Source organism: Ovis canadensis, chromosome 15, assembly GCF_042477335.2.
Source record: "Ovis canadensis isolate MfBH-ARS-UI-01 breed Bighorn chromosome 15, ARS-UI_OviCan_v2, whole genome shotgun sequence".
NCBI classification, from domain to species: Eukaryota; Metazoa; Chordata; class Mammalia; order Artiodactyla; family Bovidae; genus Ovis; species Ovis canadensis.
Window position 1 is genome coordinate 30,579,074 of NC_091259.1, and position 27,969 is coordinate 30,607,042.

The 27,969-nt window shown below is 46.2% G+C and overlaps 1 long non-coding RNA gene across 1 annotated transcript in view; it reads left to right on the plus strand.

Annotated features, from left to right (window-relative positions):
• The window catches only part of LOC138421160 (uncharacterized), a 136,801-nt gene extending 109,963 nt beyond the window's left edge, over window positions 1–26,838 (plus strand). The window contains exon 3 of the long non-coding RNA XR_011249421.1: window positions 26,434–26,838. This is a non-coding gene — a long non-coding RNA (uncharacterized lncRNA). The remainder of the gene's footprint in view (window positions 1–26,433) is intronic.
• Window positions 26,839–27,969: the final 1,131 nt, after the last annotated feature.

The window sequence follows — 27,969 nt, forward strand, 5'->3', positions numbered from 1 at the left end:
GTTCAACTCTCACATCTGTACATGACTATTGGCAAAAGCATAGTTTCGACTATACAGACTTTTGTCAGTAAAGCGATGTCTCTGCTTTATAATACGTTGTCTAGTTTTGTCATAGTTTTTCTTCCAAGGAGCAAGCGTCTTTTAGTTTCAGGGCTACAGTCCCTTTATCAGTGATTTTGGAGTCTAAGAAAAGAAAATCTGTCCATTTCCATTTTTTTCCCTATTTGCCATGAAGTGATGGGACCAGATGCCATCATCTTAGCTTTTTCAATGTTGAATTTCAAGTCAGCCTTTTCACTCTCCTCTTTCACCTTCATCCAGAGGCTCTTTAGTTCCTCTTCACTTTCTGGCATTGCAGTGGTGTCATCTGCATTTCTGAAGTTGTTGATATTTCTCCTGGCAGTCTTGATTCCAGTTTGTGACTCATCCAGCCTGGCGTTTTGCCTGATGTACACTGCATATCAGTTAAGTGTACCTTAAACAAGGTGACAGTGTACAGCTTTCTTATATTCCTTTCCAACTGTGAACCAGTCCCTTGTTTCATATCTGGTTCCAACTGTTGCTTTTTGACCCACAGAACAGCTTTCTCAGGAGACAGATTAGGTGGTTTGGTACTTTCACCTATTTAAGAATTTTCCCCAGTTTGTTGTTATCCACACAGTCAAAGGCCTTAGCATAGTCAATGTAAGAGAAGCAGATTTTTTTCTGGAATTCTCTTGCTTTCTCCATGACCCAACAAATGTTGGCAATTTGATCTCTGATTCCTCTGCCTTTTCTAAACCCAGCTTGTACCAGTAGCCTTAGGAAAGGTTTAAAGCTCTTGCTGGACCCTTATGTTCCTCAGGTGCAAGATGACAATAACAGTACTTATATCATCCAAGGTCATTAGTAAGTGAAGAGAGATAAGTGAGATGATGCATAAGTCATTGAGAATGGGACTTCGCAGATAAGTGCTCAAGAATATTTGTTATTATTTGACATGGATTCTGGCTTCTCAAACTGTAAAATATTAAGATTTGCAAAACTCATGCCTAAATAAAGATGACAAGATAGAAAAGTATATGTTCTTTAAGAAAGAGGTGCATATGAAATGCTGAACTAAGCTTTTCTTTTATATCATTTGACTATTTTGTAACAAGTAAATCATACACATGGTGCAAATTCAAAAGGCACAGAAAGAAATACACCAAAGAGTAACTCTCCCTCCCACAGTTGTCCCTGGGCATACAGATTCCCCACCTGGATGCAGCCACAGTTTAGTCCCTCATGCATCTTGCCAGAAAATCTTTGCACATGGAGCATAAGGGTAAATGTGGTTTCTTTTCACAGGAATGAGCAGCACACAACCGCTGGCCCAAGAAGCTTTCTTTTTTAACTTAGTAACGTGTCCTGGAGTTTGTTCCTGCAGCTCTGCCCCATACCATTCTGTTCTGTTCCAGGACATTGCTGAGTTAACCTACTCTGCATTGCTCCACTTTTACATTGATTCCAATATTTTGCTATTACCCAAAATGGATGCAATAAATACCATTTCTTGTTAAAGTATTTCTTGAGTTAAATAACGAGTTGTGTAATTGCTGGGACACAGAGCATAAGCATCTGTGGCTTTTACAGTGGTTGCCAAATCATGCTTCACAGAGCTTTTACCACTTTCACTTCTACCAGCCAACAAAACCGAGCCATTAAACTCTTGATCTTTGAGACTGAGCATCTTTTCATCGTCAGGAGCTATTCAGGCTTTTAGGGCTTCCCAGGTGGTGCTAGTGATAAAGAACCTGCCTGCCAATGCAGGAGATGTAAAGAGACATGGATTTGATCCCTGGGTTGGGAAGATCCCCTGGAGGAGGGCACAGCAACCCACTCCAGTATTCTTGCCTGGAGAAGCCCATGGACAGAGGAGCCTGGCGGGCTACAGTCCATAGGATCATAAAGAGTCAGACACGATGGAAGTGACTTAGCACACACTCATGCATAGACTTTTAAATGAACTGTCTGTCTTTTAATTGAGGGGTTAATTTTTTTCTCTTTGATTTGGAATGGCTCTTTATATATTAAGGAAACTAGTGCACTGTTGGTGGTGCATCATTTTCACCAGGGATAGGACTGCCTTTAGACCCCCTCAGAAGGGATCTTTGTCCTGGCTCCACTCTGGCCTCCTGTGGATATTCACTACTCCATGGGTGAGGAGTCTGTAACCCTAAGAGTGTGCTCACTCTTCTAGATCATTCCATGGGTATGCAGGATCCTGGGGGTTTCCTGCTCAAGCAACACCAAACCCTTTACCAGGCTTCTTTCTCGGGTCCATCCTCTAGAGAATGGACTGTGCTGCTGGTATGCACACTCTTGGACTCACTGGCGTGTGTGTGTGTGTGTGTGTGTGTGTGTGTGTGTGTGGAGTGTGGACATGCAGGCTGGGCTGCTGTCAGCATGAGTGCAAGGCCCCCTGCGAATGAGATGGAGCCAGAAGTGGGAAGAAAGGGGCGGCTGGGTTAGTCCCGCCCACTGTCACGTATAGGGATTCCCAGGTGGCGATAGTGGTAAAGAATCCGCCTGCCAATGCAGGAGACGTGGGTTCCATCCCTGGGTCTGGAAGATCCCCTGGAGGAGGGCATGGCAACCCACTCCAGTATTCTTGCCTGGGACATGCCATGGACAGAGGAACCTGATGGGCTACAGTCTATATGGTTGCAAAGAGTCAGACATGACTGCAGTGACTCAGCACGCATGCATGCATGCCCGCACTATAATGTGCAGCATTTATAAAATAAACACATTTTATTTAAATTAAGTTTATTACCTTGAATTCCAACTTTTAAATACTATACATACACTATGTGGGCCTCCATTTATAATCTTTCCATGGCCACTTGCCTTGGGCCCTGCAAATGTCAGGGGCAGGCCTGACCACATCCTCTAGAGTCAGCAAGAACCATCCGGCACATTTGCATGTGTGTGCATTTTACTTTGGTATGAAATCAAGGCCTTCAATTTGTCATGGTTTTCAGAGCTTGAAGCAAGTACAAAAAAGTCATCTTCTCTTTGGACAGTCACTGTCTTACCCCCATTTTACAGATGAGGCATCTGAAACCCGGGGAGGTTCAGTGACTTATCCAAAGTCAATCTGTGGCTTTCTTTTTTCAGGCCCTCTGATGTCTTTGCTAAGGGTTTCCATGAAAACTGCTTCAACATCCAGCTTTTCATGTTGCAATCAAATCAGAGTGAGAAAGTCTTACAAGAGAGAATAAAGACAGCTTCAAATGCAAGGATCAGACCAGATTTCACAGCAGACCGGAGCTGTCTGTCTTCAGCCGCAGCTCCTGCTGGCTGTGTTTCCTAACAGAGGATCCCTCTCTTTGACTTTCTCTTGTGAGATCATCCGGAAGCACGTGCACCAGAGAGTTGGAATGACGCCATTAAAAATATTGATACTGGTGCGGAGTTGTTTGCGTCTTAGCCTGCGCGCTACTCTAACGGCACAGTGGCAAACATGGCATTTTCCTTGAGTAATTACAGAAGCCAGCAGATGTTTAGAGTGAGTTGGCTGTTTATTGACGTGGGACGCACAGCCTCACTGATCGGGGCTTCTGGAATCATGGCCCTTTGTCATCCAATCGGTGCTCCTTCCTGGGAGTGAGCAGAGACCCTGCAAGAGAGCCAGGCCCTCAGCTCAGGTCTGAGAAGCACCCCCAGGTGAGAGAGACGCCGCTTCATGGCAGAAATCAGAAGCCCTGTGCCGCGCCCCACCCCCACCCTGCCTCCTCCCCTGTGCTGAACAGAGTCTGGAGCCTGTGCGTGTGTGTATGAGGGGGTCTCAGCTGGTGTTACCCTCCTCCCCCGGGAGATCAGTCACTTTTAATAGCCACAGGTGGAGCCTACTGCAGGGTCTGAAGGTCCCTGTTGCCCAGAGAGGGACTGCGTCCCTGGGGACACTGGCAGAGTGGGGGTGGGGCTGGGCACGCGGTCCCGCGTCTCAGCCCCTCTGCACGCGGTTCTGCACCTCTGCCCCTGGGCACGCGGTTCCACATCTCAGGCCCTCGGCACGCGGTCCCGCATCTCAGCCCCTCTGCACGCGGTCCCGCATCTCAGCCCCTCTGCACGCGGTCCCGCATCTCAGCCCCTCTGCACGCGGTCCCGCATCTCAGCCCCTGGGCACGCGGTTCCACATCTCAGGCCCTCGGCACGCGGTTCTGTACCTCAGCCCCTGGGCACGTGGTTCCACATCTCAGGCCCTCTGCACGCGGTTCTGTACCTCAGCCCCTGGGCACGCGGTTCCACATCTCAGGCCCTGGGCACGCGGTTCTGTACCTCAGCCCCTGGGCACGCGGTCCCGCATCTCAGGCCCTCTGCACGCGGTTCTGTACCTCAGCCCCTGGGCACGCGGTCCCGCATCTCAGCCCCTCTGCACGCGGTCCCGCATCTCAGCCCCTCTGCACGCGGTCCCGCATCTCAGCCCCTGGGCACGCGGTCCCGCATCTCAGCCCCTCGGCACGCGGTCCCGCATCTCAGCCCCTCTGCACGTGGTCCCGCATCTCAGCCCCTCTGCACGTGGTCCCGCATCTCAGCTCCTCTGCGCCTGTCTCTGGTTTGTCTTTCCCACTGTCGTGGTCGTTCAGTTCCTTGGTTGTGTCCAACTCTTTGCTACCCCATGGACTACAGTACGCCAGGCTCTCTGTCCTTCACTATCTCCTGGAGTCTGCTCAGATTCTTGTCCGTTGAGTCGGTGATGCTATCTCACCATCTCCTCTTCTGCCGCCCCTGCTAAGGCACTCCTCTTACTTAGCAGGGTTGCTAAAGTTAGATTTCTCTCAATACACTCCTGGTCTTGCTCCAAAGAGGAGACACTATGTCGCCCTGGAATCCAATTCCTTTTCATCTGGGTGTGGTGGAAGGCACAGGGCCTGGAGCCAGACACATCTGGTCGAGCCTCTCTCCAGCCAATCACCTAACTTCTCTGAGCCTCAGTTTTCTCCTCTGTTGAAAGGAATGGGAACACTTCTCTCCAATGTTAAGGGTTTAAAAGGAAGTGATGTAAGGATGTACTGGTCATAGCTGGCATTGCTCAGTAGTTCCTATTTTTAGAACTCGACATGGCTAATAAGTTTTTAACTTTACAAATATTGTCACTTGGGATTTCATTAGTCATCAAGAGTTATAAGTGAAGAAGGGTGAATATTACTCCACGTAAGCAGAGGAGTCGAGAAAGGAACAGAGAGATTTCTACAACTTAATCTACAAATGTTCTTGATCATCTGTTGTGTTCAGAGTGCTAAAACTTCCGTCTGTAAATCTTACCTTTGAGAAGTTTATAAGCTCACAAGTGAGACTGCTCTGTAGTCAAGAATAAACTCAGTGAAGGGATGAACTTTGGCTGTTTTGTTGATGGCTGTATACCCAGCACTCCGTAAATGTTTGTTGATTGAATGAATGACATGGTTTTTAACTCAAGACACAGAGAAGGGTAATAGCAGATTGACAAGGCCCTCTGGAAATTCAGAATTGGGGGAGGAGTTCCAGCCGGGAAATGTGAGGAAGTAGTTACATTTGACCTGGGCTTTTTTTTTTTTTGTAAGATGTTTTTGATGTGGACTATTTTTTAAAAAGTATTTACTGGATTTGTTACAGTAGAGCTTCTGTTTTATGTTTTGTTTTTTTTTGGCCATGAGGCATGTAGGATCTTAGTTCCCTGACCAGGGATTGAACCCACACCCCCTGCACTGGAGGTGATGTCTTAACCACTGGACCACCAGGCAAGTCCCTGGCCTGGGCTTTGAATGGGTGACTGAATCTTAGGCTGAGACAACAAGGGAGGATAGTCCCATGAGCTGAGAAAACAGGGGCAGGAGTGCCAACATGCCGCACTAAGGAAACACGCCTGACGTGTGTTGCCTGGAGACAGGGGTACGTGATGCCCAAGCTGGGATCAGTACTCTGGCAACCATACACCCAGGTTTGCCAGAAAGCGTCCCAGAATGCCTGTTGTGGGTCAGTGAACACCTGGTGCTTGTTTTTAGTGCTGCTTTTTACTTTCAAAAGTGACCTGATGTGGAAGATCACTGCATCAGTAGTGAGAGTGAAGCTGTAAGGAAAGCTTAGGGGACTAAGGAGAGAAGGTCAAAGAGTCAGGGCGTGAGCGAATGAGTATTCAAAAGGCGTCTGTGACCACCCAGCTCCAGCTGACGGCCGTCGTGTAAGTAGAGACCCAGGGTCATCGATCGTGGTTCTCCAGAGAGACAGAAACAGCAAGATCTGTAAAGATCTGTACATAAGAGAAGACTTATTGTAGGAATTGGCTTGTGTGGTTTTGGGGACCAGGAAGTCCCGTGATTCGCAGTCTATAAACTGGAAAACCAGATGAGCTGGTGGTTTAGGTCAGGCTGAGCCTGAAATGGTGAGAACCAGGGAGGCAGCCGAGGAGGGAGTGATGATGGTGAAGGTCCCCGCAGAACCAGGAAAGTGGATGTCTAAGGGCAGGAGGAGACGGATGTCTCAGCTCAAGCAGGGAGAACAGATTCCCCCTTCCTCTTCCTTCTTATTCCATGCAGGCCCTCAGTGGATTGGATGACACCCACCCACACTAGGGAGAAAGATCTTCACTTAGGTCACCCACTAAAATGCTCATCTCTTCTGGAGACACCCTCACAGACACACTTAGAAATAATGTTTAATCAGCTATCTGGGCATCCCTTTGCACATAAAATTAATCATCATTTTGGGCTTGCCAGATCTCCTGGTGTTTGAGACAAGTCAGAAGTCTGATTTTTTATATGTAACTCCTGATTTTAAAGCATTGGTTCAAAAAAATATGAAAAACTATGGAGATCAAACAAAACCTGTCTGGATACTGTAACTGGCCTGAGGCCACCATTTTGCCCACCTGGTGGGCAGTGGGGATCTGGGAGATTTCTGAGGAGAGGGGCAGTGACCTGATTAGATCTGAGGGTCACTGGGACCTGGGTGTCAAGGAGGAGCTGGTGGGGGGGGCAGGGATGAGGGTGGAGGTGGGGCCTCCGGTGGGAGCTCCTGGCCATGGACCAGGTGAGCCATGGGGCAGCTCTGACTACGGCTGGGGGCAGCAGGGGTGCAGACAGAGACGAGATGCTGGACCCTTTGCAGAGGCCTGGAGGGCAGAAGCTGGCCGGTTGTGAGCCTGAGGCCCCAGCAGGCTTGTGGGAATCACACTGTGGAGGTTACAGTCTCCACAGGAGATGCCTGTGACACTCTGCTTCTTCCTCAGCGGGTCCTGGCAAGGTTAGCTGTCACCTATCCAGTTAGACCGCCTGGGGCTTTGCTGCTCTGCACCCTGTTTAATGCCCCAGGAGAAGACATCCACCCACAGCTCAGGCTCCCACTTGACTCCCAGAGTCACCAGTCACGCCTCTGGATCAGGAAGCAGTGCAGGTGTTTGTGGCTATCTGACATGTAAGACCCGCTCTCAAAAAAAAAAAAAAAATCTCTTACAAACTGTAAATGCTGCTGGTGATGACTCAGTTAGCATGTCCCCCAAAGGAGATAACCAAGCTCATAATGGGTTTTCTCACACCCACCTGAGTTGGGCTGAGAATGAAGGCAGCTCTCGGGATTAAATACCTTCCACCCGTGCAACAGGCTCAGCCACTGATTCGACCCCCAAGGGGCTGGGTTTTGCTTCTCTGAGGAGCTGGCCGCCGGTGTTTGCAATCATCAGAGCTCCCGGCCAGCAAAGCCATGGGCAGGATAACTGGATGGGTGATGGTTAATTCTCAGGATCACTATGTGAGGCAGGGCTGATATTATCCCCATATGAAAAACTAAGACACTGAGGCTTCAAGGGGAGAGGAGAAATAAAGAAGAAAGTTGGAGAACCTGTCAAACTGAGGCCTATTGTGGGCGGGACACACAGCACCTAGAGAGTATTCGCTGCCCGAATACAGGAAAGATGCTGAGCTCTGTCTTCACTCATGTGTGAGCGGTCAGTTGCTCAGTTGTGCTTGGCTCTTTTCAACCCCAAGGGCTGTCTCCTGCCAGGCTGCACTGTCCGTGGGATTTCACAGCCAAGAATACTGGAGTGGACTGCCATTTCCTTCTCCAGGGGAACCTTCCTGACCCAGGGATTGAACCCATGTCTGCTGTGTTGCAGGCAGATACTTTACCACTGAGCCACCTGGGAAGCCACTGTCTTCACTCAGTCAAATGCTCTCCTGAGAGAGAAAGTAATTCTGCATAGCCGCCATCCCCCTTCCTCCCTGCAGTGCTGTTGCTCATACAGTGCAGGGTAAAGACCAGGTATTTGGGGTCGAATCTCAGCCCTACCACATCATATCTGTGTGTTGCTGTTGTTCAGTCGCTCAGTCCTGTCTGACCCTGTGACCCCATGGACTGCAGCATGCCAGGCCTCCCTGTCCTTCACCATCTCCCAGAGCTTGCTCAAACTCATGTCCATGAGACTATGATGCCATCCAACCATCTCCTCCTCAGTCATCGCCTTTTCCTCCTGCCTTCAATCTTTCCCAACATCAGAGTCTTTTCTAATGAACCAACTCTGCATCAGGTGGCCAAAGTATTGGAGCTTCAGCTTCAGCATTAGTCCTTCCAACGAATATTCAGGATTGATTTCCTTTAGGATTGACTGGCTTGATCTCCTTGAAGTCCAAGGGACTCTCAAGAGTCTTCTCCAACACCACAGTTCAAAAGCATCAATTCTTCAGTGCTCAGCCTTCTTTATGGTCCAACTCTCACATCCATACATGACTACTGGAAAAACCATAGCTTTGACTATAAGGACCTTTATTGGTAAGGTCTCTGCTTCTTAATATGTTATCTAGTTTTGTCATAGCTTTTCTTCCAAGGAGGAAGCATCTTTTAATTTCATGGCTGCAGTCACCATCTGCAGTGATTTTGGAGCCCCCCAAAATAAAATCTGTCATTGTTTCCATTGTTTTCCCATCTATTTGCCATGCAGTGATGGGACCAGATGACATGATCTAAGTTTTTTCAGTGTTGAGTTTCAAGCAGGCTTTTTCACTGTCTTCTTTCACCTTTATCAAGAGGCTCTTTAATTCCTCTTCTCTTTCTGCCATAATGGTGGTGTCATTTGCATATTTGAGGTTATTGATAGTTCTCCCTGAAATCTTGGTTCCAGGTTGTGCTTCATCCAGTCTGGCTTTTTGCATGATGTACTCTGTATATACATTAAATAAGCAGGGTGACAATACAGCCTCGACATACTCCTTTCCCAATTTGGAACCAGTCTGTTGTTTCATGTCTGGTTCCAACTACTGCTTCTTGACCTGCATGTAGGTTTCTCAGGAGGCAGGTAAGGTGGTTTGGTATTCCCATCTCTTGAAGAATTTTCCACAGTTTGTTGTGATCTACACTGTCAAAGGCTTTAGTGTAGTCAATGAAGCAGAAGAAGACATTTTTGTGGAATTCTCTAGCTTTTTTGATGATCCAACGGATGTTGGCAATTTGATCTCTGGTTCCTCTGCCTTTTCTAAATCCAGCTTGTACATTTGGAAGTTCTCAGTTCACATACTATTGAAGCCTGGCTTGGAGAATTTTGAGCATTACTTCGCTAGCATGTGAAGTGAATACAATTGTGCGATAGTTGGAACATTCTTTAACATTGCCTCTCTTTGGGATTGGAATGAAAATTGACCTTTTCCAGTCCTGTGGCTGCTGCTGAGTTTTCCAAATTTTGTGGCATATTGAGTGCAGCACTTCACAGCATCATCTTTTAGAATTAGAAATAGCTCAGGTGGAATTCCATCACCTCCACTAGCTTTGTTCATAGTGATGCTTCCTAAGGCCCGCTTGACCTTGCACTCCAGGATGTCTGGCTCTAGATGAGTGATCACAACATCGTGGTTATCTGGGTCATTAAGATCTTTTTCTGTAAGTTCTTCTGTGTATTCTAGCCACCTATTCTTAATATCGTCTGCTTCTGTTATGTCCATACCATTTCTGTCATTTATTGTGCCCATATTTGCATGGAATGTTCCCTTGGTATCTCTAATTTTCTTGAAGAGATCTCTAATCTTTCCCATTCTATTGTTTCCCTCTATTTCTTTGCATTGTTCAGTTAGGAAGGCTTCTTATCTCTCCTTGTTATTCCTTGGAACTCTGCTTTCAGATGGCTATATCTTTCCTTTTCTCCTTTGCCTTTAGCTTCTCTTCTTTTCTCACCTCTTTGTAAGGCTTCCTCAGACAACTATTTTGCCTTTTTGCATTTCTTTTTCTTGGGGATGGTTTTGATCACCTCCTCCTGTGCAGTGTTGCAAACCTCTGTTCGTAGTTCTTCAGGCACTCTTTCTACCAGATCTAATCCCTTGAATCTATTTGTCACTTCTACTGTATAATCATAAGGGTTTTGATTTAGGTCATACCTGAAAAGTCTAGTGGTTTTCCCTATTTTCTTCAAATTCAGGGTACAAAAGTGGTGAAGAGATTGAGAACCCTTTCTGAGAGAGTTGTTGGTAGGCTGGGAACCACATGCAATGTTCCCCATCCCACAGGGAGTGGTGGCAAGGTGAGGACCACTTCAGAGGGCCAGAAAAGACCTCCTGCTTTGGGGATGCATGGGGAACGATCAGGGCTCACACCTGTGGCTGCAGATGGAGAGTGGCATCTGGAAGCAGCCACACTCTCCTTCAGCTGGACATGCTTCCTAGCCCAGATATGGGACTTGTGTTAGGACAGGCCTGGAAGGGACCCTGCAAAGGGAAGTTTCCCCAGGCAGGGATGTGATGGTTAATTTTATGTGTCAACCCAACTATGTCACGGGATGCCCAGACATTTGGTCAAACATTATTTGAGTGTGTCCATGATGCTGTTTCTGTGTTTCTCTTAGCATTTGAATGCTAGTCTCATAGTTTTCAAATGCTTTGAGAATAGCATTTGAATCATAGGTGGTTAAAGCATGTCATGTAGGTGGGCCTCGTCCAGTCAATTAGAGAACAAAAAGGCTAAGAGGGAACCCCTTTTGGCTGCTTTGAACTGCAACAAAATCTGCCTTCAAACTTGAATTGAAGCATCAGGTCTTTGTGGGTCTTGAGCTCACTGGCTTCTGGACTGGAACTTATACCACAGGCTCTCCTTGTTCTCACGCCCTAAGACTCAGATTGGAACCACAACCTTGGTGCTCTTGGGCTCCCCCAGCTAGCCAACTGCAGATCTTAGAACCTCTCAGTCTCCATAATCATGTGAACCAATTCCTTGTACTACATCTGTCTATCATTATCTCTCTATGTGTCTGTATACCTGCATATCTATCGTCTCTACCATCTAGCTATCCACCTATCTGTTATCTATCATGTATCTATCCATCCATATATATCTTACTGGTTCTGCTTCTCTGGAGGTAAACACTGAAGTTGAAGGGCAGGATAGGGAAGGCTAGCAGAAGAGACATTGCCCGCTATGTGGAACCCAAGAAAGTGCCAAGTGAGAAAAACTCAGCTTTTAAGCCCTGCCAGGTCCAGGATAGTGAAAGGCCATCTTAAGTGAGAGCCAGTCAAGTGATTACCTTCCTACCTCCTTAGTTACTCCCTTTCCTGCTTCTGCGGGAGCTGAGGCTGGGGCTGGGGGGCAATGAAGCAGTCAAGGAAGATGGGGGCTGTGGGAGAGGCAGGAGAAGCTGACTACAATTGCCTCCGGGTTGCCGTTTGGCCCGTTTGCTAGGGAGGAATAGAAACTGCCATGCAGCAAGGAAGCCTCAGTTCAGATCTCTGAGAATCAAAATACCCATGAAGAACAAAGGGGAAGAAAGCAAGATTATGCAGAGGAGACACTTTGGGCCATGCTGTTGAAGAGAAAAGGAGGGGGAATTGGGTAGGAAGAATCCTAGCCCGCGTGCAATGCTGAGTGAGTAGGAAGAATCCCAACCCGCGTGCAATGCTGAGTGAGTCTGAGAGTGGCTCACTAGCCTTCCACTCATCCCCAGCACTGACTCAATGGACATGAGTTAGAATGAACTCCGGGAGACAGTGAGGGACAGGGAAGCCAGGCGTGCTGCAGTTCGTGGAGCTGTAAAGAGTTGGATATGACTTAGCCATTGAACAACAGTCCCCTAGCAGAGGCTGCCATCAGAAGGGCCCCCTCGCAGGCAGGAATGGGCTGGTTCTGGTTGTGCTTGGCCTTCAGTTGGGAGCAGCCCTGGGAAGTACGGCCTTGGTGCAAGTGTGGTGGTTGGTCCCCAGGATGGGCTGGGCTGTCAGTCAACTCCACTCCCCACAGCAGGTTCCCCTGAAGGAGAAAGAAGCAGTCACCTTCACAGCCACCAAAGGCCCCGACCATCCTTTCTCACACCCTCTGTTTTGCTCCCCAACAGTCATACTCCCTGCAGAGTCCACATGCCGCAGAGCCCATCTGGGCAGAGAAGAACATTCTAACTCCAAGTCAGGATTTGATTATTGAGTGCGATCTGACCATTGTTAATTGCTGAATTGGGACTGCCTGCATTTGAAAGTGACTATAGAAATCTTTATTGCCTACGAGTGACCAGAAGAACCATGTTGATTATTTAAGATTTCATCCAAGAAGGACCACTTCCACTGAGGAGGTAAAAATGAACTGTGGGTCTCAAAGCAAAAATACCTTTATGGCACTGTTTCCTGAGTCCTGCTCGTTCAATGTAGTGGTTACAGCTATAAAGTGCTTAGAATAATGGCCATGCATTAACCACTAAATAATAGAGGTTAGCTTCAGGCAACCTTGAGGTCTTTGAAAGAGGAGAGAGAGGAGACTGGAGACAGGAAAGGATGGAGGGAAGCAGAAAGGGCAGGTGGGTGTCAGTGCACATGCCCAGCCCTCTTGCTAACAGCCGAGCTCTGGGGGGTGACCTCCCCACACGTGAGGTCTGCGAGAGGCTGGGGCCAGAGGGGGATTGCTCAACATCCATCTCTGGAATTAATTAGATCATGAAGCCACTGTATTTGGAGGAAGAGAAAGAGGTCCGTCTGTCCTACTGGCTGGAGCCCAACTCTCTGGGGAGTGTCTGCAGGTTCCTGGAAGAGTGGATGTGTCTTTTGGTTATTCAGGGAGCATATTGCCACCAAGCTGGCCCTAAAACAATATCAGTCATCTCCATTGAACCTTGCCAGCAGCCATGAAAGGCTCTGTACAAGTGAAAAATCCATTCTTGTTTCTTAAGATGCTGAAAGGATAGTTGGAGAGAAAGACATGTGAATAGAAAATTGATAATAAAGACATAATAAACGTCAAAGAAAAAGCTCAGGTGATAATGAAGATCTAGCATCAGGGCACTGTAGGCTTAACAACCAGATGAATGCTTCTGGCCAGAATCACTACAGGAATTCAGGACTGGGAGACCATGGAATTGGACAGATGGGGTTAGAGTCACATTCCTACCTTCGTCTGCTGAGTGACCTTGGACACAGGACTTAATCACTTTGAGCTTCAATTTCCTAACCTGTTGGGGGTATATAGGAAAATGAAAGAATAGAATGATAGGGTGCCAGTAAAAATATATCATAAATGCTCCACGTGCATTAACTTTCTTTCTTACTTTCCAGTGGCTGGAGTGGCAAGAATGGCCACAGGTTGGTGGGACTTGAGCTGAGCCTCCAGTAAGGAGGATTTGGTGGCTGTGTTGTCAAAAGTAGATTGTTGGGAAAAAAGTGTTAGTCGCTTGGTCACGTCCAACCCTTTGCAACCCCGTGGACCATAGCCTGCTAGGCTCCTCTGTCCATGGGATTTTCCAGGCAAGAATACTGCAGTGGGTAGCCATTCCCTTCTCCAAGGGATTTTCCCAACCCAGGGATCTAACCCTGGTCTCCTGCATGGCAGGCAGATTCTTTACCATCTGAGCCACTAGGTAGATTATGGTACAGAAATGCTTGGTGGAGGGTAAGTTCAAGATGGCTTGGTTAACACTGACTGCAAGAGTTTGATTGTTATGGGAGTAGGGGCCATAAAGATGATAGAAGGTGAGTCTGAAGCTGAGAATGTGGGAGTGGAATCGCAGTAATAGCTACAACCATTTAGCTTGTGTTGTGGGCTGAATTGTATGTTCCCCCTCCCCAAGTTCATATGTCTAAGTCCTAACCCCTCCATAGTTCAGACTGTGACCACACTTGGAGGTAGATTAAGGGAAAATGAACTCTTTAGAACGGGCCCTAATACAACATGACTGGTGTCCTTATAGGAAGAGGAGATTTGGATACACACAGGGGGAAGATGATACGGAGACCCAGGGAAAAGATAGCCACCAACAAGCCCAGCAGAGAGCCTGCACAGATCCTTTGCTCACAGTTCTCAGAAGAAACCAACCCTGTAGATACCTCGATCTTAGATTTCCAGCTTCCAGACCTGCAAAAAAGCAAATTTCTGTTGTGTAAGCCACCCTCTGTGATGTATCTTTTGATGGCAATCCTAAGTTAGGGTAAGCACTTTCCATGTGTTCTCTTATCATTAGGCAATGGGAGTAATATTTTCATGGTGGAGTGGTTGCAGCCTTGCGGTGAGTGCTGGGAGTCAAACCCTGGATCCACCATTTATAGCTTGGACATCAAATGCAGACGATGGTAACAGTGAAGGTGGGGCTGGAAGAGAATGTAATAAATGATGGGGAGATTTACTTAGGACCTGAGTTGGATGAAGCCATACCCAGGCTAAAGTGCTGTCCCCTGGGTTTGGTTTCATGAGGATATCTCAATTCAGTTCAGTTCAGTTGCTCAGTCGTGTCCGACTCTTTGCAACCCCATGAATTGCAGCATGCCAGGCCTCCCTGTCCATCACCAACTCCCAGAGTTCACTCAGACTCACATCCATCGAGTCAGTGATGCCATCCAGCCATCTCATCCTCGGTCATCCCCTTCTTCTCCTGCCCCCAATCCCTCCCAGCATCAGAGTCTTTTCCAATGAGTCATCTCTTCGCATGAGGTGGCCAAAGTACTGGAGTTTCAGCTTTAGCATCACTCCTTCCAAAGAAATCCCAGAGCTGATCTCCTTCAGAATGGACTGGTTGGATCTCCTTGCAGTCCAAGGGACTCTCAAGAGTCTTCTCCAACACCACAGTTCAACAGCATCAATTCTTTGGCTCTCAGCCTTCTTCACAGTCCAACTCTCACATCCATACATGACTACTGGAAAAACCATAGCCTTGACTAGAGGGACCTTAGTTGGCAAAGTACTGTCTCTGCTTTTGAATATGCTATCTAGGTTGCTCATAACTTTTCTTCCAAGGAGTAAGCGTCTTTTAACTTCATGGCTGCAATCACCATCTGCAGTGATTTTGGAGCCCCCCAAAATAAAGTCTGACACTGTTTCCACTGTTTCCCTATCTATTTCCCATGAAGTGATGGGATCAGATGCCATGATCTTTGTTTTCTGAATGTTGGGCTTTAAGCCAACTTTTTCACTCTCCTCTTTTACTTTCATCAAGAGGCTTTTGAGTTCCTCTTCACTTTCTGCCATAAGGGTGGTGTCATCTGCATATCTGAGGTTATTGATATTTCTCCCATCAATCTTGATTCCAGCTTGCATTGCTTCCAGTCCAGCGTTTCTCATTATGTACTCTGAGTATAAGTTAAATAAGCAGGGTGACAATATACAGCCTTGACGTACTCCTTTCCCAGTTTGGAACCAGTCTGTTGTTCCATGTCCAGTTCTAACTGTTGCTTCCTGACCTGCATACAGATTTCTCAAGAGGCAGGTCAGGTGGTCTGGTATTCCCATCTCTTTCAGAATTTTCCACAGTTTATCGTGATCCACACAATCAAAGGCTTTGGCATAGTCAATAAAGCAGAAATAGATGTTTTTCTGGAACTCTCTTGCTTTTTCCATGATCCAGTGGATGTTGGCAATTTGATCTCTGATTCCTCTGCCTTTTCTAAAACCAGCTTGAACATCAGGAAGTTCATGGTTCACGTATTGCTGAAGCCTGGCTTGGAGAATTTTGAGCATTACTTTGCTAGCCTGTGAGATGAGTGGAATTGTGCGGTAGTTTGAGCATTCTTTGGCATTGCCTTTCTTTGGGATTGGAATGAAAACTGACCTTTTCCAGTCCTGTGGCCACTGCTGAGTTTTCCAAATTTGTTAGCATATTGAGTACAGCACTTTCACAGCATCATCTTCCAGGATTTGAAATAGTTCAACTGGAATTCCATCACCTCCACTAGTTTTGTTCGTAGTGATGGGAGCCCTCAAATGCTGGTGAAATCTTTACTAGTTTTTCCTGGCTCTTGACCCAGAGCTCCCCTATAATGTATCATTGAAATGATTTGTTTCCAGGTGGATCCTGCCTGTGATGGCTACATCTCGATGCCCCTTGATTTAGCCTGTATTCTGGATTTTGTGGCCCTCAGCTCCCTCTCCTGATTGCTCTAACCACCTTCCTAATGTATAACAAGTTTTTGGTCATTGTTGTGGACTGAATGGTTTTGTTCCTACCAAATTCTTGTTTTGAAATCCTAACCCCTAATATGATGGTCTTAGGAGGTGGGCATTTGGGAAGTGGTTAGGTCATGAGTGTGGAGCCTGGAGCGCTCTCTTTCCCTCTTTCTGCCTTGTGAGGACACAGTGAGAAGCTGGCAATCTAGAGCCCAGAAGAGGGCTCCCAGCAGAGACTGTCCATGGAGGCACCTTGATCTCAGACTTCCAGCCTCCAGACTATGAGAGATAGACACTGTTTAAGCTGTCCAGTCTATGGTTATTTGTCATAACAGTTCAAACTAAGTCATCAAGTGAGTGTTGGGGTGAATATGGTGTTTAAAGCAGAAGGGTCTATGTTAGTGTGTGTGAAGTATTTAGTCACTCAGTCATGTCTGACTCTTTGTGACCCTATGAACTATAGCCCACCAGGCTCCTCTGTCCATGGGATTTCTCAGGCAGGAATACTGGAGTGGGTTGCAATTTCCTTCTCCAGGGGATATTCTCCACCCAGGGACTGAACCTGGATCTCCTGCATTAGCAGGCAGATTCTTTACCACTGAGCCGCCAGGGAAGCTGGTCAATACTGTTTCCTAATTCCAGTTGACTGAGATGGAAGCTGTGCATTAAGGATTATTGGCCAGGATTTCTGAATAACTGTGCAGAAACAATGCAAAACTCTGCATGCAACCATCTGAATGCAGAGTTCCAAAGAAGAGCAAGGAGAGATGAGAAAGCCTTCCTCAGTGATCAATGCAAAGAAATAGAGGAAAACAATAGAATGGGAAAGATTAGAGATCTCTTCAAGAAAATTAGAGATAACAAGGGAACATTTCATGCAAAGATGGGCTCAATATAGGACAGAAATGGTATGGACCTAACAGAAGCAGAAGATATTAAGAAGAGATGGCAAGAGTACACAGAAGAACTGTACAAAAAAGATCTTCAAGACCCAGATAATCATGATGGTGTGATCACTCATCTAGAGCCAGACATCCTGGAGTGCGAAGCCAAGTGTGCCCTAGGAAGTATCACTATGAACAAAGCTGGTGGAGATAATGGAACTCTAGCTGAGCTATTTCAAGTCCTAAAAGATGATGCTGTGAAAGTGTTGCACTCAATATGCCAGCAAATTTGGAAAACTCAGCAGTGGCCGCAGGACTGGAAAAGTCAGTTTTCATTCCAATCCCAAAGAAAGGCAATGTCAAAGAATGCTCCAACTACCGCACAATTCCACTCACTTCACATGCTAGCAAAGTAATTCTCAAAATTCTCCAAGTTAGGCTTCAACAGTACGTGAACCAAGAACTTCCAGATGTTCAACCTTGATTTAGAAAAGGCAGAGGAACCAGATCAAATTACCAATATCTGCTGGATCATAGAAAAAGCTAGAGAATTCCAAAAAAACTACTTCTGCTTCATTGACTATGCTGAAGCCTTTGACTGTGTGGATCACAACAAACTGGAAAATTCTTTAAGAGATGGGAATACCAGACTACCTTACCTGCCTCATGAGAAATCGGTATGCAGGTCAAGAAGCAATAGTTGGAACCGGACATGGAACAACAGACTTGTTCCAAATTGGGAAAGGAATATGTTAAGGCTGTATACTGTCACCTTGTTTATTTAAGTTATATACAGGTACATCATGCAAAAAGCCAGGCTGGATGAAGCACAAGCTGGAATCAAGATTGATGGGAGAAATATCAATAACCTCAGATATACAGTTGACATGGCCCTTATGGCAGAAAGTGGAGACACAACCATTATGGCAGAAAGTGAAGAGGAGTTAAAGATCCTCTTGGTGAAAGTGAAAGAGGAGAGTGAAAAAGCTGGCTTAAAACTCAATATTCAAAAAACTTGGATCATGGCATCCGGTCCCATGACTTCATGGCAGATAGATGGAGAAACAATGGAAACAGTGACAGACTTTATTTTCTTGGGCTCCAAAATCACTGCAGATGATTACTGTGGCCATGAAATTAAAAGGCATTTGTTTCTTGGAAGAAAAACTATGACAAACATAGACAGCATATTAAAAAGCAGAGACATTACCTTGTTGACAAAGGTGAAAGTGAAGTTGCTCAGTCGTGTCCGACTCTTTGCGACCCCATAGACTGTAGCCTAGCAGGCTCCTCTGTCCATGAGATTTTCCAGGCAATAGTACTGGAGTGGATTGCCATTTCCTTCTCCAGGGGATCTTCCCAACCCAGGGCTCGAACCCGGGTCTCCTGCATTGTAGACAGACGCTTTACCGTCTGAGCCACCAGGGAAGTCACATCTAGTCAAATGTATGGTTTTTCCAGTAGGCATGTATGTATGTGAGAGTTGAACCATAAAGAAGGCTGAGCATTGAAAAATTGATGCTTTTGAACTGTGGCATTGGAGAAGACTCTTGAGAGTCCCTTGGACTGCAAGGAAGTCCAACCAATCAATCCTAAAGGAAATCAGTCCTGAAGCTCCAATACTTTGGCCACCTGATGCAAAGAACTGACTCATTTGAAAAGACCCTGATGCTGGGAAAGGTTGAAGGCAGGAGGAGAAGGGGATGACAGAGGATGAGATGGTTGGATGGCATCACTGACTCAATGGACATGAGTTTAAGCAAGTTCGGGGCATTGGTCAGGGACAGGGAAGCCTGGCGTGCTGCAGTCCATGGGGTCACAAAGAGTCAGACATGACTGAGCAACTGAACTGAACTGAACTGAACTGTGTGCAGCAAAGCCTCCTGCCTTCCTCACTACCCTAACCTGGAACTTTCCTGCACTGTTTTATGAGCAAGAAATAATCCTCATTATGTTGAGTAACTAAATGTTTGTGTCTGTTTGTTACTGCAGCCCAACCTCCTCTAATGAATACATTCACCACTCATGTCCCCGTCAGGCTAAAAGCTTGCAGTGAGAAAGGCTCACAGTCAGCTCTCCATTCCTGTTTTGTGCCTCCTTTCCTACCCTCAGCTCTGCTGAGCCTCTGTGGTTTCTGACTCCTCTGGGGTGGGCAGGAGAGGAGGAGAGAGGTCAGAAGCCAGAGAGATCTTACTTGAGTGAGACTGCTGTAAACTTGTTGCTTTGGTCCTCATTGCTTTGGTACATGTTCCAAGTTGACTCTCTCTTATGGGTTGCTTTTATGGGGTATGCTGAAGAGCTTCTGTTTCTCCCTCCAAATCTAATCTCTCACCCCCTTCAACCTGCTTTTGCCCCAGATGGTTGACCGGTATAGACAGTATCAGAGGGCTTCTTCATCTTTTGTCATCTGCTTGAGTTTGGCCAATGGGGAGCAGTGGGAGGAGACGAGGGAGAGGCAGGCGAGAGAGGTGGGGGCCTTTGCTCCTCTGATCCGCCTCCTGTTAGGCTGCACTGTCTTCCTGCATCCCTCTGCTGAAGGTCACAGCTCCTGCTGGGAAGTTCTTTCCATGCATGGCTCTCTGCATCTGGGCTCTAGTGAAGCCCTTGCGCCTGTAGGATGGTACGGGTACCAAACTGTTATTAGCTCCAGGGCAGCACTACACTGTTTCCCAAGGTCTCCCTCTACCCTGCCCACACCTTCTTGTTTTTGTTGTTTGGACTCTTTGTGACTCCATGGACTATAGAGCACACCACATTCCCCTGTCCTTCACTGTCTCCTGGAGCTTGCTCAAACTCATGTCTATTGAGTTGGTGATGCTATCCACCCATCCTATCCTCCGAGGCCCCCTTCTCCTCCTGGCCTTAATCTTTCCCGGCATCAAGTTCTTTTCTAATTAGTTGGCTCTTCATACACATGCTATTCAACTCTCCTAAAATTATCCAATTTGAGTGACACCTATTCTGCTACTGTGGGATCTTCAGAGATGCCCCAACCAGAGCATCCAGCAGGTGCACTTCCAGTGATGTGGCCAGTGTGTCTGCTACACTGCTACCTTAAAATTCGACCCTCAGCTCCTGAGTGTTCCATGGTATGTCCTCTCCATTGGAGGTCACGTTACCCCTCCAAGTGCTCTACTGCAAGAGGAAACTGAAGCTTGGAGATGCCTTGTGACTTGCCTAGGGCCCCAAAGCTAGTGAGTGGTGGAGCCCCGAGTCAACTGCAGCCTCAGTTACCATCACAGCTAGTGCTCTGCCCTCTGCCGTGACTCCACACGCATTACCAACCAGCTTCCCAAAGCCTCTTCAAGCTCGTACTCCCACCAGGTAGAAAGTGAAGTCATCCTTGTTTTCAGGGTGACCAGAATTCTGCATGGCTTAGATTGAGTGGTTGGAGCTGGTCTTGGGAGAGCTCCTTTTATTGACGTGAAGACAAATGCCTGATTGATAAGATGATTCCATTAGGAAGTTGTGGGAAGGAGCTACAGCAAATAATTTAGGCCAGATGCTGCTGTGCTTCTACTGAACAAGACAGTCAGTGATTCAGTGAAAATCAGGCTGCGAGCAACGGGTGCCCTCAGCAGGTAGATGTGGACCCAAGTGGTGGTGCTTGTCAACACTTCACCTTGAGCAGGGACGTCTCTGCTCCCATAACCAATTCTCTCCCCAGCCCCCCACTGCTCCCAGGCCTGAAAACACCTTACAGCTTCCTGGGCATCTTTTGGCAAATGCAGTATTGACATCGTAGCACTTCAGTCTACCTTTGTATATTGAAAGAGGGTGGGGACGGGTCCATGGCTCTCCTGCCTACACTCCCTAGAGGGTAGATCTCCTGCCAGCCCTCAGCCCGGGTTCCCTCCAATGTGGCAGTGATGCAATAACAGGCATCGCTTTTCTCGACCCCACCCATGGGCTGGACCTCTCCTAGGTGCTTTCACAGTGCCCTGTTCTTAAGACCTGTTAGTTCAATAAGTGTTTATCTAGCACCAACTATGTCCCTAGCCCGGGGCTTCCCAAGTGGCACTAGTGGTAAAGAACCCGCCTGCAAACGCAGGAGACGTAAAAGGTGCGGATTCGATCCCTGGGTCAGAAAGATCCCCTAGCAGAGGGCATGCAGCCCACTCCAATATTATTGCCTGGAGAATTCCATAGACAGAGGAGCCTGGAGGGCTACAGTCCATGGGGGTCACAGAGTCTGAAGCGACTTAACACATTTGCCTAGTCTTATTCTAGGAACTTGCTCTAAAATCTTAACATAGTATTTGTATTACTGTTTTGTAATTGTCTACTTCAAAAGACTCCAGGAAAATCACTGACTTTAAATAGGAAATATTCACCTTTTTATTGTTTTAATCAAGAATATTGAAAACTTTCACAATCTTTCTGCATCTTAGGAGTATATTCAATAGAAATAGAAATGAAGAGACTTATGGACAACGTTGGTTATTACGGTGTTATTTATGGAACAAAAACATCAGGAAACAATGAAATATAAAACATAGGAAACATAAGTTACATACATTAATGCACATCATACAGTCAAATACTACCAAATTTTAACATTGTGGAAATATTCATATTTTTATCTTGGCTAGAATTCTGCATGAATTCTGAGGCTATGTCTTACTATCATTTATAAATATTTTATTTAAAAATTATTCCTAAAAAATCTTTTCAAACTAGTGCATGGCACATTGCCAGCAAATAGATACTTGAAATGAATTCAGTGAATGAACTGATATAGCATTTGGGTTGACTATTGGATAAGGTTTAGGGTTTGAGGTTTAGGGTTTTCCTGACGGTCTTTTTTTTTTGTCAGGAGAGGAAACCAAGTCAATCAAGTGCTGCTCAATGTGGCATCCAAGGTCGTGGGCAGAGTCCATGTTAGAATGTAGACTCCTGGGGGGTCACCTCCCTCTCCTTCACTCTCTCACTTGTTTCTATGTCATCTTGTCCTGGTGTGGCCAGTACAACCACATGAGTTAGCTGTGAAGAGAGAGTTTTTGATTCTGAATTCTGTTTAGAGGCCCCAGGAAACTGAGAAAACTGATAAAAACTGATTTTTTAAATCAGAAAACTGATAAAACCCATGCAGATATCACCATGATCTCTGAATGTCCCAAGGGAGGACACTGAGGTCTAGAGGACTGTGGGGCCCCAAGGCCACAGTCCCTGGAGAGCTGGGGTGAGAACTTGTCAATTACCTTTCAGCCACACAGCGCCGTTGAGCCAGGGTTGTGGTTTGGTGAGGGGCCTGCCTTGCAAGGGTTTATGGGCTCACCATCTCCTTGTTGGTCTAACAAGGACTGATGTCCGCCTGATGACTGGTGAGCAATCTGGCCGGGGGGACAGGAGTTTGGGGAGGTATCATATGCCCTCCTTCCCCTAGCCCTCTCAGCTCCTGGTCCCGCTGTGCGCTGTGCCCTGACAGGGACTCCATGAATAGGTATGGGCATAAATTGGTATTTTGCCTCAGGAGTCTTAGAATAATGTGAAACAATCTAAGCGGCAGTTTGTATAACACTTCACAGTTCTCTAAGTGCTTTCACACACATTATCTCATTGCAGGTACCTGCTCTCGTTTGAAATTGTTGCAGGTGTCAGCATACAATTAAAATATCAATTAAGTCAGGGTCTGAAATAAATCAGTCTGTGCTCAAACAGGAATTAAAAAATTAAAAAATGACAGTTGTCCGTCTAGGACTAATCCCCAGCTCTGATCCACAGCACATCTCCCCCACCAACAAGTGTGTTCCAGCTTCATAGTGCCCATTGACCTGCACATCTATTCTTTAAAAAAAAAAAGTTTTTTAATATTTTAAATGGTCACAGGATGCCAACTTTATTTATTTATCTGTTTATTTATTATTATTTTATTCGGCTGCATGGCACGGCATGTGGGATCTTAGTTCCCCAACCAGGGATTGAACATATTCCTTCTGAACTGGAAGCACAGAGTCTTAACCACTGAACAGCCAGAGAAGTCCCACCATCTGTTCTTTTAATTAATCAATTAATTTTAATTGAAGGCTAATTACTTTACAATAATGTAGTAGTTTTTGCCATACATTGACATGAATCAGCCATGGGTGTACACGTGTTCCCCATCCTGAACCCCCCTCCCACCTCCTGCCCCATCCCATCCCTCAGGGTCATCCCAGTGCACCAGCCCTGAGTGCCCTATCTCCTGCATCTGACCTGGGCCAGTGATCTCATTCACATGATGATATACATGTTTCAATGCTATTCTCTCAGATCATCCCACCCTCACCTTCTCCCACAGACTCCAAAAGTCTGTTCTTTACATCTGTGTCTATTTTGCTGTCTTGCATATAAGGTCATTGTTACTATCTTTCTAAATTCCATATATATGCATTAGTATACTGTATTGGTGTTTTCCTTTCTGTCTTACTTCTGCATAATAGGCTCCAGTTTCATCCACCTCATTAGAGCTGATTAAAATGCATTCTTTTCAAGGGCTGAGTAATATTCCATTGTGTATACATACCACAGCTTTCTTATCCATTCGTCTGCTGATGGACATCTAGGTTGCTTCCATGTCCTGGCTGTTATAAACAGTGCTGCGATGAACATTGGGGTACACATTTCTTTTGATTCTGGTTTCCTTGGTGTGTATGCCCAGCAGTGGGATTGCTGGGCCATATGGCAGTTCTGTTTCCAGTTTTTTAAGGAATCTCCACACTGTTCTCCATAGTGGCTGTACTAGTTTGCATTCCCACCAACAGTGTAAGAGGGTTCCCTTTTCTCCACACCCTCTCCAGCATTTATTGTTTGTAGACATTTTGATAACAGTCATTCTGACTGGCGTGAGATGGTACCTCATTGTGGTTTTGATTTGCATTTCTCTGATAATGAGTGATGTTGAGCATCTTTTCATGTGTTTGTTAGCCATCTGTATGTCTTCTTTGGACAAATGTCTATTTAGTTCTTTGGCCCATTTTTTGATTGGGTTGTTTATTTTTCTGGGATTGAGCTGCAGGAGCTGCTTGTATATTTTGGAGATTAATTCTTTGTCAGTTGCTTTGTTTGCTGTTGTTTTCTCCCATTTTGAAGGCTGTCTTTTCACCTTGCTTATAGTTTCCTTCATTGTGCAAAAGCTTTTAAGTTTAATTAGGTCCCATTTGTTTATTTTTGCTTCTATTTCCATTACTCTGGGAGGTGGGTCATAGAGGATCCTGCTGTGATTTATGTTGGAGAGTGTTTTGCCTATGTTCTCCTCTAGGAGTTTTATAGTTCCTGATCTTACATTTAGATCTTTAATCCATTTTGAATTTATTTTGGTGTATGGTGTTAGAAAGTGTTCTAGTTTCTTTTTTTTTTTTTTTTTACTAGTGGTTGACCAGTTTTCTCAGCACCACTTGTTAAAGAGATTGTCTTTTCTCCATTGTCTATTCTTGCCTCTGTCGAAGATAAGGTGTCCATAGGTGCGTGGGTTTATCTCTGGGCTTTCTATTTTGTTCCATTGATCTATATGTCTGTCTTTGTGCCAGTACCATACTGTTTTGATGACTGTAGCTTTGTAGTATAGTCTGAAGTCAGGCAGGTTGATTCCTGCAGTTCCATTCTTCTTTCTCAAGATTGCTTTGGCTATTCGAGGTTTTTGTATTTCCATACAGATTGTGAAATTATTTGTTCTAGTTCTCTGAAAAATACTGTTGGTAACTTGATAGTGATTGCATTGAATCTATAGATTGCTTTGGGTATCTGTTCTTGATTTTTCTCTTTTTGTGCCCTCCATCAGGAATTCTCTCCCTTGCTTTATCTATTCCCCTTAACCTTCAAAGTCTCAGTTTTATATCTCTGATTTTGTTATGGTTTTCTTAGCACTTTCTTTTGCCTGCTCCGCTCCTGCAGAATTAGTTGCTCCCCACACCGAGTGCTCCTACAGACTGTGGTTTAGCACTTCTTACATTATACTCTGGGGCTTCCCAGGTGGCACTAGTGGTAAAGAACCTGTGTGCCAATGCAAGAGATGCAGGTTCGATCCCTGGGTGGGGAAGAGCTGCTGGAGGAGAACATGGCGACCCACTCCAATATTCTTGCCTGGAGAATTCCATGGACTGAGGAGCCTGGTGGGCTACAGTCCGTGGAGTCATAAAGAGTCTGACGTGACTGAAGCGACTTAGCACTTCTTACGTTGTATTCCACTAAATAACTTCTGTTCAGTCTCCTTCATCAGACTGAGCATCTTGACAGCAGAGCTGTTTTATCCTCTCCAGCGCCAGCTGCCCTATAGGTGTTGGATGCGTCTATTACATGAATGAAGACTTGAGCCTGAGGCATTTGGTGGCCAGATGGAGCATCCCCGGTGGATTGGCATTTAGTAACCCTGCTGTCCCCCAGGTGCCTCAGCCCAATGCCAAACAGAGTGGGCTCCCTGGGGCAGAGGCTAGTGCTGAGGACCCAGTCACTCTTTCTGTGCAGCCCTATTTCCATAGGAAGCTTACTCACCAGGTAAAGAATAAATCTTAGGTTTTACAACTTGTTTGCTTTACTCTGTAAACAGCCTTCTCATTGTAACAAAACACAACAATAGAAAATCCCACAAAAATCCATTTTCTTTTGCAAACATTAAAATACCTAGGAAGGATTACGGAAGATTTGGCTACTCTGAATGCATCTGGCAATGTGTTCTATGTTGCTTTTTCCCAAAAAAATTGCCTCTGTAGACAGCAGATAAGGTGCGTGCACGTGTGTGTGTGTGTGTGTGTGCGTTTGCGCACGCGTGTGTGTGGCTGCATGCACACAAACACTGAAGACAGGGCAGACGGAGGTTCAAGTCTAGCTTGACTGTTCATCTGAATGATCCACAGCATCTCTAAGATGGGGAGGACGAGGCCTGTATTGCATCCTGAAGTCATTCGTGAGGATTGTAACAAAGCCAAAGAGCCAGCACAGTTCCTGACACTCAGAAACTCTCTCCCCAGAGGCAATGGAAGCACAAAGAAAAGCACAGTTCCGGAATGTTTTCTCTCCTTGGGAACCGTGTTCACACACATTGTCCTATTTCTGTGTCATTGACAATACTTCCCACAGTCACTTATCTTTCCCCAGGCACATCTCTCCCTAACTGGGCTGGAGCCCCCTGGAGGGCAGGCCCAGCTCAAACTCTTCCTTCTATATTGCAGAGGAGATGCTCACTGCATCCACAGCCTCATTGCAAAGACCCCTGGGAGAGTGAGCATCTTCTCTGTTTTGCTTCTAGGTCTCACTTAGGATGCTGACTCCTGGCCTGGTATGATGCTGACTACTGATGCCAGAAGATGATAGCAGAAGCTGCTCCTCAACCTTTCCTCCTGGTCACAGGTGTGAGGATGGGTAGCACATTGGGTGGACTAGAGCAGAGGCTTCGCAGCCCCAACCCCACCTCTGGAGGGCTACACTTTCCCGATAGGGCTGTTTCTAGTATGAAAGGATAAGGCAGTGGATCAGGGCCTAGACCACATCAAGGTACTCAGTTGTTCTTGTTAATACCACAATTCTTCAATTTTAAGATACCATTGATTATTAGATGGACTACAGAAAACAGCTTTTCTGGGAAAATTTGAGTGTCAATTACCAATTAAATGTGTATATCTCAACCTCAGACACACTAAAAAAAAAAAAAAAAGCACAAATGAGCTCTAAATTGTCTCAATTTTGGCCACAGAGATGAGTTGCTGAGAGAGAAGTATGCGAGGCATGAAGCAATAACCACGAACACAATTAGAGGACAACCTTGAGAATCACCCTGGTGGTTGCCGTGATGCTGGCACTGCAGACGCTCCCAGGCCTGGGATGAAGAGTGTCAGGGATGCTTGGCTTGGATCCGCTGGGCTCTGTGTGTGGTTCAGGCTTTCCAGAGCCCAGCCTGTTGGAAACTGGGCACATGCCTTGGTGTCTATCCCAACATCAAGTACGACCAACCTTCAGTTGGCATCTGGCAGACCAGTCCCTGCTGCTGGGCATCCTCATTATTCTTGGAGTGTCTTTGCTCTCAGAGTTAGGGAGTGTGGGACAGCCTCTGCCAGAGCTTTGCCCTTTCCTTAGTTTATAGGACTATGCTTGTGCCTTGATTTCCTTTCCCAAGTTCATGAAATCTACCAGGATTTAGTCAGGAAAACAGAATCCACACTAGGTATATCAAACAGAGAGGATTTAACACAGGATTTGGAATGTGCAGGTGTTGGAAGTCTGGGGCTGCACAAGGGTGATCGTGAAGCACCCCAGAATTTATTTTTTTAATTTAATTTTTATAAATATTTATTTTTGTGTTTTTACTTGGTTGTGCTGGGTCTTAGTGGCAGGATCTTTAGTTGTGGCATGTGAGACCTAATTCCCTGACCAGTTTTCAAACCTGGACCCCCTGTGCTGGGAGTACAACGTCTTAGCCACTGGACCACCAGGAAAGTCCCACCCCAGTGCTTATTACCTGCTGGAAGAACCACAGTTGGGGCTGGAGAACAAAAGGGAGGAGGAGGGGTGTTACCAGGATCTGGGAGTAGAGAAGAGGGGTCACAGCCCCAGGAGCTCCAACTATGGAAGAGGGGCTATTTCAGCTGGAGTTGGGATGATGGAAATAACACAGCGGCTTTAGAGACATCACCAGGGGAAGGAGAAAAGAGGGAAGGACCGAGAGAGGTGGAGGAAGAACAGTGGCCTCTGCCTTTCTCTTGCCTTCTGTTTCCCCCAGCATCTTTTCACTGAGAAGGCTTCTGAGGAAGTCAGCTGGCAAAGGAGCATAGGCCTTACAGAGCAGTAA